At 46.2% G+C, this 13064-nt stretch overlaps 1 long non-coding RNA gene and 1 pseudogene across 2 annotated transcripts in view; one reads left to right on the top strand and one right to left on the bottom strand.

The window, feature by feature from the left end:
- Positions 1-13064, bottom strand: part of LOC146175657 (BCL11 transcription factor A-like) — a 553058-nt pseudogene that overhangs the window by 410843 nt on the left and 129151 nt on the right. The gene's annotated exons all lie outside the window — the stretch shown is intronic.
- Positions 2466-4050, top strand: LOC146175658 (uncharacterized). Its single transcript, XR_014701450.1, has 2 exons — positions 2466-2822; positions 2925-4050. It is a non-coding gene; the product is annotated as an uncharacterized LOC146175658 (long non-coding RNA).

Genomic DNA, 13064 nt, shown 5'->3' with positions numbered 1-13064 from the left:
TCAGCCTTAACGAAACGCATTGCACTGACTTTGTTAGAAGCTTTAGTGCAACTATGTCACAGCAGGCGGGACGATGAAGGTTGCATCCGCAGCGCAGAGTGAAGATTGGCTGCAGCTTGCAACGTGAATGGGCTTATGAAAAGCTATGTACCAAAACTAGCAAACGCACGCGAGTAGTAAATGGTTGTCCCGTCAGTCCTCTCCTCAAGAAAACTTTTGTACGCTAGCGTCACTAACGCCGAAAATAAAATGACTCTCTTTTTCTCCCTTCTCAACTCAATGCACGTCAGCACGGAAGAAAAAAATGAAGGGAAGAAGCCGTGACGGCGCCCTATGGTTTTGTTCCGCTTGCATCGCTTAGGAGCGCCCAATGAGGGGGCGCATCCAGCAATCCTCATTGACGTCACAGGGGAGGTTTGCGTCGTGTAGGAGGTTTACGCGAGGGAAACGTGTCGCCCTAATCGGTTGCGAGCGATCGCCAGAAGCACTTTTTAAAAATTATTCGTAAATTACCGGCTCCACTAAAAGCTTTTAAATTTGGCTCGAATATAGTATATACTCACCAAGACCATGCGTCCATGGATTTCTTCCACTGGAATATCGGAGGAAGTACCATTTTAGGGGCCCTTGATCAAACCGGCTGCCGGCTGACACGGATGGTGCAGTGCATGCCTAACGCAGTGGCTAGCGAAGCCGATCGCTTGCCTCAGCCGGGGTTCGAAATCCAATGATGGCGAGTTTCCTTTCGAGCGGTTGCTCGAAGAAGGATACATAGCCGGCCCGGCGAAAAAAAAAAGAAAAAAAAAAAGAGAATGCGCGTAGCAGGGCTTGTGCACGAAAAAAAAAAAAAAGAAACCTGATATTTCTGGCTTCGATGATTGCTGATCTGGCTTCCTTCACCTGCATATCCCGAGTCCCTCACCGCCAACCTGCTTAAAATTGAAGGATAACAGGTGCAAATAGCTACAGAAGTGTATAACACCGCTGGGAGTATTCGCACACACAACAAGGAGGCCGCAAAACCAGCCGTCGATACGTAATCGTCTGGGTGTCACCAGACACGCGGCCACAAGAAAGGTAACGAAAAAGAGGTTGTTGTCGGCCTATTTTAGGTCGAGTAGCTTCGTTCATATTCCCGAGAAGAAATAAAGATATATGTATATATAAAAATGGGGCCATTCAATCTTAGTCTCATTCGAAAACAATTTACGCAAGCGGCAAATGAAGAAACGGCCCACGACAGTTTTGGTGGAGAGGACAGTGATTCATAAAAAAAAAAAGAGGAAAAGAAGCAAGGGAGGAGAGCTCAGTGTCTATCGCAGCCCGAAGGAGAAAATTAAAACAGAGATAAAAAAGCAAAGTAGGAGGTTTGACAGTCAAAATCTAAACCTAGCAATCGGCCACTAGCATTCGTTCTCTTCAATACGACAGAAAGAACAATCTGCCACCGGGCAGAGAAATATATAAAGAAGTAGGGTAAAACAGCCCCCCTCCCTGCCCCCCATGGAGCCATGGCGGCCTCCCCCTCTCTTGCCAACCCAATGACACAGTGTCGGCCCAAACTGAACTCACCGTTCAGCACAGGTAAACCCAGTCACAAGGCTCCGACTGCTTCTCACCCTGCCCTACGCCCTCCCTCTCCTTCTCGTCTTTACCTCATCTTCTCCACCAAGTTCTCCGCCGTTATTGAGGAAGACGGACATCAGACACCCACTCCTTCTGAACCCCGGTCCTGACCACCGCCCCTCACATTCTCCTACGCCTGACAAAGAGGGAAAGAGTTTCAGACAGAGCCAGGACGCCTATCAGCTACCTTGAACGTGTCCAGTCCCACACTTTTCTTCTCACCCCGAAGCAAGCGGCACATCGGCCGCACTTTTCAAACCGATCTCACCTCACCTCTCAACCCCTCCGGCTCGTTTCGCTAGCTGTAGTGTTCCAGTTATTTTTTTTTAGGTCGCTCGCTATCACTCAGTCTTCCAAACTCTCGCCGGTGGCGGGTTCACACAAACGCATGAGCGCCATGCTCTTTTTTTTTTCTAATCTTCACGCTGTACAACGCTTGTGAAGCGAGGGGAAGGGGCGACACGAATGAGCTTTACAAAGGCATGAGGGGGGAGGAAGGAAGATAGAAAGAGAGAGGGGCAGAGGCGCGGGCGATTGCTGATTGGTTCGATTCCACGTGTCGCTGAGAAACAAGGACCCGCCCCGCCCGAGCTTCAGCAGCGGCCGCAGCAGTAGCTAGACACCCCCCTCCCCCTTCCCTCCCCCTTCAACCCGAAAGCTGTTGTGCGCACCGACGTGTCACGCAGCAGGGGACGCGGGGGCCGCGCCGGCTGCTGTTAGTGCGTCGACGGGAAGGTAAAAGCGCACGCACGCACACACAACACCCGGCCAGCAAAACGCGCATAGAAACGAGGGCGGGTAAGGGATTCCCGAAGCCAGTTGGCGGCGACGTACTGGCAACGGTAGGGTTGCTGCCTGCCTAGCCTGCACGGGGAGGGAGGGAAGCGAAAGGAGAGGAACAGCGGGAAAGGAGGGACGAACAACATTACTCGTGGCGAGGGAAAGATGAGGAAGAGGTGTATGTAGTAGGCCCTTTTCAAGCACCGTGCGTTTGGTGAAGAGAGAGAACCGTCAGCCGCGTACATGCTGTTGTACTTGGGCTAGTCGTCATCGGCGTCGCACTCCGACGTCGTCATCACCACGCTTGGCGAACGAAACTCCGTTAACTGCAACCCAGCGCATGAGGTGAAAAGTGCGGGTCGTTTAAAACTTGAAATAAACAAAAAGAAGGCGAAAGAAAAATAACTATGAAGAAGGTGAGAAAGAGGGTGACAGCCTCCGGAGAGCGGAAAGCCTCTCTTTTGAGGGCTGTGTTTATGAATACTTTTCTTTCTTTTTTCTTGTTAATTATTCCACAGGCGCCGGAGAGGGAGGCGGGCTAGGCGCTGTAAGCCCGAATCAGGTAGGTACTGGCACCCCGACGGATCTTTCGTGCACGGAGTGAGCCAGTCGCGACAGATCTGACGGTTCCTGTCTGCGAGATGTGCTCGTCTGGCGTCGTTCACGTGGATTGTGCGCTTCCCAAGCGGTTGAATACATCGAAGGCAGACGTCCGCATCTCCCTACTATTGTCAGCGCTTGCTCAAGACCAGGATGACACTTCTATCCCAAGCAGTTCTCAGCACCAGAGTGCGACTTCCCGCGGCGCCTACATGCACTGAGGACAGTGCCAGTGCATGTGAGGACGCTGTTCCTTGGCAGTGACGGCACGATGCTGGCAGGACCAGCCTTTGCGTTGATTTATTCATCTAACTCCAATACAGAGCGAGCGTTGACGACGGATCAAGCTTCTGCTGGTTTCCTTTGTCGTTACAGGACGCTTTCACCCCGAAACATTTCGCAAGTCCCATCTGTGCACAGCCTTCTGCAGTCACAGCTGCACCTCCAGAGGACATCTCGACCTCCACAGCGGATGACCGATGTATTTTTCTGCACACGTGCTAGTGCTTCTTTTCTTTGTGTGTGTGTGTGTGAAAGAATTCAGTTTGTGCGCAAATAGAGCATCAGTGCGTGATTAGAGGCGCCCGAGAGCGGCTCATCGGCATCCACGGGGGGTCTTGAGCAGGAGTTGCTGCTGCTCCTGGGCTGTCGCCGTCTTGTCCAACCGGGCCCGACAATGGCTACATGATGTATGGAGGCGGTCTTGAGCCAAGTCGCAATTGGCGAGCTGTGCTCTCATGCCGACTGCGTGAGCGTTCGTTGCGTGTCTCGTAATGCGTTAACCTTTCCTTTCCCATCGCTTGTTCGTTCGTGAACAACATGCGTCACAGAGTGAACGCCTTGGCAGATATGTTCATTGTCTCTCCCTGTCCGTTGGACTGCGCTTTTTATTTTGCAGTTTGCTTCCCAGTTTTGCTGTTCTTCTTCCCACATGCTGCGCGGGCGGCGACTTACGCCCAAGTGTCGCTCGTTTTTAACCCTCGCTGACAACGCGGAGTTTGCAGCCTTTTCTCCATCTAATTTACGTTTTTTTTTTTTTTTTTTTTTCCTGCTGTTACATTTCGGTGCTTCTTTCTTGTTTTCTTTCTTTGGCCGTTCGAGCAAGAGGGCTCTTCAAAGGCACTCTGTGGGGTCGGTCATACGTATATGACCTAGATGGATGACCCGTTGACAGCAACTTCGAAGAAAAACAACTTGAATGCGCATGCGGCTCCTCAGCGAGCGAACATGAAGAGAAGGGCGAAATATATCAAATAAAGACAAAGAAAATGTAGATCGAACATTTCTCATTTGGCGCCACACTTTGCGTTCTCTTAAAATTATGCAATATATAAGTATCAGTGTTTCGATGTATATGTATGTTTATACACAATTATATATACGGCGCACATAACTAGCGAATTCCCCTGACGGGGTGGTGCAGTGGTAGGGCGACCGACTATACTGTGCCCCAGGAAGCGGCATCAAATCCCGGTCTCGGCGGCCGCTTTTCACTGGAGGCGAGAAGCTAGGCATCCGTGTGCTGTGCGATGTCAGCGCACGTTAAAGAACCTCAGGTGGTCGAAATTTCCACAGCCCTCCACTACACCGTCTCTCACAGCCTTAGACGCTTTTGGATGTTAAACACCACATACCTAGCAGCGAGTTATATAAGGCTGCATACAAGTATATGAAGTATATATATATATATATATATATATATATATATATATATATATATATATAAGGCTGCATACAATTGGGTCCTTCGAGTGGGCTAAGGAAAAGAAAGGAAAATAATACCTCCGTGTTTGAGTGCTTTGAGAGTATTTGAGACGTAACTTAATTTGTAGCGCACGCGGCAGTGTGCAGCGGGTAGATGCTCTATATATCGGCCCCCTTGCCTCATCGTAACTCATACAAAGAATAAAAAAAAAAAAATAAAAACATTTTCCAGAACTACGATGGCAAGCAGATCACTGTTTAGCAATAATTGTCTTTATTGACATATCGTGAGGCTTGTGTCGCCAGAAAACAAAAATGCTGCAATGTCCTGCGCTTTGACGAACGGGGAGAAACGCCTAGGGAAACGGGTTCGTATAACAAGGTTTATATGGTTTATATTACGATGACATGCTTATAGCAGCGGCACCAGTACTGCAATAAATAAAGCAAGTTGGTCCTCTGCCGCGCCTGGTTTGCATGCGTTGTCCTTAGCATTACACTTTGCGACTCCCTCCCAGACCACTGGCTGTCAGTGTTCACCTGATTACATGCCATGCCCATTTCCAGTTTTTAATTTCAGACAAAAAGGTATCTCCCAATTGCGTACAAACTGGTTTCTCAGTCTCACTGTTAGCGTGGTACCACTCGTTAATTTGCCTTACTTTCAGTCCCGCAAAGCTTTGTCCACGGACATGGGAGAGTACTGCATATACTTGCATATCGACATCGCGTACACGATGCTTAACATGCTTAACGTCGCAGTGATAATGGTTAGTTCTTGTTTATTATTTAGAAGGGCCAGTCAAACGTATTCCATCCAATTTCTCTCTCATGACTGTCTCTATTTCCCGTGATTATACCTGCCCTAGATGTATATGCCCATTCTTTATTTTTATGTCGAGACATATTAACTATCACCCACTTCATGCTACTGCTTTGGAAAACCGTCATCAATTACTCTGCCTTTACACATATAAATCTTTACTAGTGAAATTTTCGAGCCTATATAAATTTATATACAAAGGATACAAAATGATATGACGTTTTCCCGGTCAGCGATTCGAAGCTATAGTATCGAAGTAGCCGTGCGCTGTCGATTCCTAAGCTCGCATACAGGAACAGTGGGCGAGGAAAGTTGGACTGAGCATCGCCCATTCGGAAGCGCTTGCAAGCTACCTTCGGTGCATGAGTGAGCCCGATGAGATGGGTCAGAAGAAAATTCAGCACCATGCACGCGCTCATATTTGACCAGGAAACAACGCACCATCTATATGTCGCTAATTGCTTGTGGAACTTTCTATGCGCTAGAAATGGCCGGTTCGATTGGTACAATCCTACGCACCACCCAAGTATAATGTTAATGTGCGCGAAAAAAGAGAATAAATCAATGAATAAATCACAATTGACGCAGAAATAGAGCGGTCCAATTCGAGAAAGAAACGAAATAAAATGCTGATATCTAAAAAATGTATATTAATTCACTCAAGATAAAGTTAGCAATACTCAGATAAAGTTAGCACGCAGTGAGGTCTCATTTGCAGATTTAATTGCGAACTTATGCCATAAGTATGCAAACACCTAAGCGTATCCGGTCTGACATGCATTTGGAAAATAACGTTTCGGTCTTGCAATTCGGTACCACTGAATAATAATTAAAAAAAAATAACAAGGTAATTAATAACGCGCCCGCTGAAAATCTATTGTAACGTGCATTCCCGTTGTCATCAGAGCCCGTTCGCATATCGTCCTGGGCCAGGAGCATATATGCTCTCAAGTATCGCTTTCCACGCAATGTCCGGATTCGAACGTTCAGACTCCGCGCCCCGGGTCCCACAAATCGGGCTCCGCTGCCTCAAATGAATGGCGATAGGTGGCGCGACCTGCCTCGAAAGCAATCCTCCTCGAAGGAATCGCGCTCGCACGTATACTTTCGAAAGCCGCGAAGGGGTCCTGAAAGAAAAACTCTCAGTTTTTGGTTCGCGGCTCAATGTGACAATTGAGATATTGCAAATTTAGTTGAGATATTGAGAGATTTAGATATCTCAATTCAATGTAATTGGATAAATTTTTCAAAATAATCAAATCTGATGAATGAATTTGAACAAATTTGTTGCAAACATTAGTTTAATTTTACCATCTAAAGCAATATTTTGGTTGTGAGATGATCTGTAAAGTGGAGAGAGTCAAGTATCCGGGTTATATGCAATTTCCTTTGAATTCTTAGTTGGCAGGCTTACTTGATTTTCGGCCCCCTCATGACGTCGACAGCGAATCTTCAATGGTTTGAACAGCCGAAGTGAGTGAAGATAAAATTGATTCTGCCGGAATTTCGCAACATGGCTGCACGAAGGCGTCTTAGGTCAATAAAACTGTGTACGGAAGAGTTTTCTAAAATTATTTCCCTTCAACCTTGTTCCGTAGAGCACCAACTGCCTTTGAGCCACGGATCGACCACTTTTTCCGGTAAACCTTGGTTTCAAGTACTACAAAGTCAGTAACGAACCAGCCCTGACGCACATCTCACTACACATATACGTCAGCAGGTGTCGCTTGGAGCATGTAGCTGCAAAGACGGAGCAACACACGAAAATTCACGCTCTAATTCAATGGAGTTACCATTGAGTGACGGCTGAATAAAAGCATGCACTTTGTTCTTTCGTTTTCCTATAGATGGTAGAATGGGTATATTGAAGAAAGGAAGTTCACGCAGTATTATTTATACAGTCTCAGCTCTGCGATATATTGTCTCTTAACTCTCAAGTACACTTTGCCATGCTTCAGCGATTTTTAAGCGGTAAGCATGCGCAAAAACGAGTTCATAATTAGTTTTCGAAGTAATGCAGGCGGTATATGAGGGTAATTGAACTAAATATTATCCTGTCCTTATCTTAGGGGCATTCTCAAAATTTCGCCAAGTAATATCAAGAACTTGGGGACATAATCATGTTAGAGAGAAAAAAAAAATCTTTCTGGGCAGTGCATGGGGTAAAAAAGTTTAAAGAGAAGAGGTTTTAGTCACGAGAGGATGGGTGCTGCATCTGCCGGAACTATAACAACTGACTGACTAACGAGGCAAAGATAAATTTTATTTCACGGACACATATATCCCGCAAACTATATTGTTCACGGGCGTACGTATACATACAACATTACGGCAAAGCGTTGTGGAGGCTAACCAAAAGAGTTCTAGGTTAAGAACAACCCAGAGGGCTATGGAACGAAAAATGGTATAGGGGTAACATTAAGAGAGAAAGCGTGCAGAGTGGGTCAGGGAGATAACTCAAGTTATCGACATTCTAGTGGAAATTAAGAAGAAGAAATGGGCATGGGCAGGACATGTAGTGCGAAGAGCGGATAACCGATGGTCGCTTAGCTAGGGTAACAAACTGGATTCCAAGGGAGGGAAGGCGTAGCAGGGAGCGGCAGAAAGTTAGGTGGGCGGATGAGGTTAAGAAGTTCGTAGGGGTCAAGTGGATGCATGCCAGCACAGAACTGGGTTAAGTGGAGAAATATGGAAGAGGCCTTCGCCCTGCAGTGGGTATAGTCAGGCTGATGGTGATGATGATGTTTGCATTGGGATTATTTTCGCACTGTCATTGTCGCGATGAACCCTGGTGTTTTTCTTTAAGTGCAATTTCATTCAATAAATATCAGCTTACCTCTCTCCGAAAAGTAAGTAAGGAACAGGATGTGTTCATTAGCCACGTAATGGAACACTTACGCCATCGCTCCAGTTATAAGTCCTTTCTTGTTATACAGATAACATATGTCGTCTCTTTTTGGGACTAAGGGTGTTTTATAAGGGCTCGGAAACGCAGCTGAAAAGCAAACCCCGTCACCTGCGTATACGTTCGCCAAAGACAGTATACTTCCTGCAGAAAGCACATGAAATCGTATAAGAACACATCTTCTAAGCAAAAGCGCACACAGCTTGTTGGGTCGAAAAGGCATCGTGGTTGCCGTGACCCTAAATTGAGAAAACGTATCGGAAAAAATAAGTACGTGATTTCATATAACTGATTCCTTTTATTGACTTTTATTTATTTGTTATTATTATTATTATTATTATTATTATTATTATTATTATTATTATTATTATTATTATTATTATTATTATTATTATTATTATTATTATTATTATTATTATTATTATTATTATTATTATTATTTTTTGCGCAGCGTTGGTGTACGATTTCGCTTCCGATTTAGCATCCATTACGCAGTCCATTTGGAAGCTAGTTCGAATAGGGATCCGAACCGACAACCGTTGCATGTAGTACCTCCACTATATTGCATGCTCATAAGTAAGTGTAGCTATAGGTGTCGACCAAGAAATGAGACAGGTAGTGCGCATTCTTTCCTCAGCAATCAAACCCTCTAAAGGACTAACTTTCACACTTTGCTGAACTCTCTGCGCCAGTGTCTCAATGTAAGAAAACTGCGGAATGGAAAGGCGGTGTTCAAGGCGCTATCGCGCTTACACCTTAGAAACTCAAGCGTCTTCCTATCTTTATGTAAAAAAAGAAAAAAGAAAAAGAAAGGGGGATTTCATCTTAAGAGCAGACATGATAGTGTCTTTAATACAACCTTTCCATTTCCCGAATTTCGGCATTGAGAGACTGACACAGAGTTTGGCAAAGAAACGTGTTTAGTTGGTTTGGACTTGGGGAAAGGAAGCCCAGACGTAGTATCTGTCTTACTTCTAGCCGGACATCTGCACTAAAATGAACGGCATAGAATTGGGGGTACCTCGCGCCTCGTAATGAGGTCAGATTGAATCCCTTTCGCAAAGTATAGCCTCCAACATCCTTAGCCGATAGTGGGAAGCGTATGACATCCCCTTGAAAGACGCACGACTAGTGGTTGCGTCACAGCTTCCTTCCGAAATCCCATGCGTATCTTTACCAGCACGTCTTTTTTTTTTTTTTTTAATTCTGAGTTGGCCACGCTTTTTAGACGAACAAGCGGCATATGCTTCGCGTTAAGAAAAAAAAAAAAAAAAAAAAAAAAAAAGCACTAAAGCTTCGCGAAGCGTATATAGTAGGGCTCCGGCCCGTTTAGCACCCCCTAGCTTCGGACCGTAAGCCAAACGTAGGAGAGGCAAAGACGCAAACTCTGTCTACAGCTGTACATGCAACATATGAATGCTCCTCCTCAGTGCATTTTCTTCACCAGTACGTCATAACTGTACAAAAGGAGCCAATGTCGCAGAGCTCCTTCATTTTGATTTCATTTTCATGGTTGTTGAACCTACTCTATAACTTTCCTTTTGATTGTTACCTCTTTTGGCATCGCGTTGCTTTCCGTTCTTGTCTTGAATGCTGTCTGGCCTTTTCAGTTGTCAATAAATTTAATCGCGAGAGCTGTGCTTTATAACGTGCGTAATATATAGAAATCACCAGGCAATTTCACAAAAGACCTGTTATCCTAGTCTGTTGTGTGTTGCATCACGCTCGCCATTTAGCAGATCGGTCACGCATTAACCAAATCCTGCCCCCCCCCCCCCCCCCTAAAAAAAAAAAAAAAACGCCGTTGCTCGAAAATAATAATAATAAAAAAAACTTCCCAAACTGTTCAGCTGTGCGGAGACCTATTCGGACACGCGATGTTGAGGGGAAGTGTGGAATTCGGCATAATGGAAATACTACGGAAACGTGCACTGCGCTGGTGCTGAACACGAACACTGGCAACAACGAACATGTTTGTGTATGTATGACTACAAAATTATGAAGGGCTGCGCAGCAAGTGACGTTAATCTTTCGAAACCGTTACAATTCTATTCCATACTGACGTCACCTGAATGCGTGGTATGAACGTGTATAACGCCATGAGCGAGGGACGCAAAGGTAAGAAAGAGAAAGCAACAAAACAAGCTTCGATATTATTTTCACAAAGCGCTTCTAAAGTATACGCAGGGTCATACGCCCTCTCTGCTCTAGGTGTACAATAAGACGGCCACGAGTTGCTTTACTTGGATGCAAAGAGGCTGTCATGCGACTCGCGTCTCCACCGTGGAGCCCGTCTGTCTTTATGGTGCTCATATGAACTTCTTGACAGACCGCAACCTCCAAGCGGTTGAGCCTTCCCGAACATCGCATACACGAAAACCGGCGGCCTCATGCATTGAAGTTGTTCTCGGGATCTCCCTTATCAACAACACCCGCGGCCGGCGGCGGCGACGACCAAGAAAGAGGAGGGAGAGGAGACGGGATCCAGCGCACGCCGCTTCTCAGGACGCCGCCGGATGCCTTCGGAAGCGGAAGGAAGTGTGACCGGGAGGAGGACTCGGCGCCGGAAGCTGGTCTTCGAGCTTCCGGTCGCCGCCGCAGCTACCGCAGCTAGCTAGCCGCTGCTCGCCCCTGGCCCGGCACCCTCTCCACGAAGACGCCCGCGTGTCCTGCTGCGATATCTCGGTGGTGACACGGCGTCGTACACACAAAAGAGACGCAGACCTCTCGACGTTGCGCTTGTTGACTGTTGGCGATTATAAGAAGGTGCATGGGGTTATGTTAAATTTTTGCTTCCGTACGCGTGCCAATAATTCGACAATTCGAACGGGAATAAACCCATAAAGAATTCATTCCGATAAATGCGCAATTCCAACTAAGGGGACTTTTTAGCACACCTGATGCGGACGGGACCAAAGCGCCAGTTGCAATGAGCGGGAGATCTAAAATTAGGCGAGGGCGAAATGTCTATAAGCTTCATTATATTGGGGCGAATAAAGGAATAAGAGAAAAAGAAAAAAAAAAAAAAAATACAGATACGGTTACAAACGGTACGTTGCGATGAATATTCTATCTACATATGGTGCAGATATTTTGGAACGGCCTGTTGAGTGTAGCTCTGTGCCGCTATATGTGTGTGACGCTGGCACTATGTACAGCCACCCAAAATTTTTAATTGACGTGCTTGACGACCGCCTTTTCAGTGCGCCTGCGCTTTAGGGCAGATAAAACATGCAGGGAGGTCAAGATTAAGAAAGGGTTTGGTGAGCTTATACTTCTACTTCTCACAGGTTGGCTTCTGTATAACGCTAAGAATCACAGAAAATGCGGCCATCGTGCACGCCAGCTAGAGAATCGGCCGGGCGTATACAGCTACTTTATGATGTAAGAAGACCAGCTGCGCGAACGCCAATACTACCGCCCGTGCCACGTGTGCAAGTACTAATTCTTCTGTGAAAGGAAAAAAAAAAAGAATAAAAATGCAATCGGTGCATACTTGGTGTACTATGCTACAGTGTCAGTTACAGTTATAGGTGTCGCGCACCGCAGCGCGCCGTACGCTGCAAACGATGGATGGCGGAATCGAACTTGAAAAGTTGTGGACAAGATGCTTTTTTTCCAAGAGCTCAGCTTAATGCGCGATCTGCACTTTCTCAGCAAACGGCCGTTCGATGCTTATTTATGTTAGGCTAGTTCAGGCGGCGGTCGCTAAGCGCATACGGGTGGGAGAGTTGGTTTGAAATTCTTGCAAAAATGCGTCAAGCATTACACGGCAGTCAGAGAAGAGGACACGGAACACATACACAGGTGCATAATCCTACACACTGCTTAGTACCTTTCACAATTCACACGGCTTGACGTATATTTTTCTTTTCTCAATATTAGTGGCAGAAAGCTTTGATGCCAGTATATCCGGAGGCTCATGCGACCATGCAGTCGTACTGAGGGGAGGGGCGCAATTTATCTGCAATTTATCTGCATTTTATACCTCATAGATCGAAAATATCAGACGCTGACTGCTCGGTCTCCGTATAAACCGTAAGGACTGAAAAGTGAGGACTTGGAGGTTGCAATTAATGCGAGCGGGGCATGGAGGGAGCGCGGTAAGGTGGTGGCGACTTCACACAGGTGCTGCTGGAGAGGGAAACCGACCCCGTTGGGAAGGCCGTAAGAAGAAGCGCGCTCTCCATTGAGACGGGCCGTGGTCCAACAAGCGTGCCTCGACGTAGAAGGCCGCGTTTAACTACTCTCTACGCAGCGGTCCCAGGTTGCATTCGCATCCTATCAAAATTTTCTTTTCAGCGTAAAGAATTCGCGTCACAGTTTTACGTGACAAAGGAACGTTTAACTCACGTTGAGACTTTATAACCATGCATTGTATGATATTTTCTTAATTTTCAACTCCGCGTGACGTCACATCCCTGCCGAGCAATCACGAGTCGCTCGACGAGCCACTAACTGCCAAATACGCATGGCTACATAATGAATGGGAACTTAATGCTATCAGCTGAAGATTCGTCTTACAACTGAGCACATGACGAAGCTTAATCCTTGAGTGATTGCATTAGAGAATTGTTCAGAAATATTGTTCCGTCTATCATGTTATAAAAATTTTCTATATACTGT

The sequence above is a fragment of the Amblyomma maculatum genome, chromosome 10 (assembly GCF_055883805.1).
Source record: "Amblyomma maculatum isolate TAMU_Amacu chromosome 10, ASM5588380v1, whole genome shotgun sequence".
In the NCBI taxonomy this organism is placed as follows: Eukaryota; Metazoa; Arthropoda; class Arachnida; order Ixodida; family Ixodidae; genus Amblyomma; species Amblyomma maculatum.
Note: the sequence above shows the minus strand (reverse complement) of the source record. Positions and strands in the feature narration are given on the sequence as shown.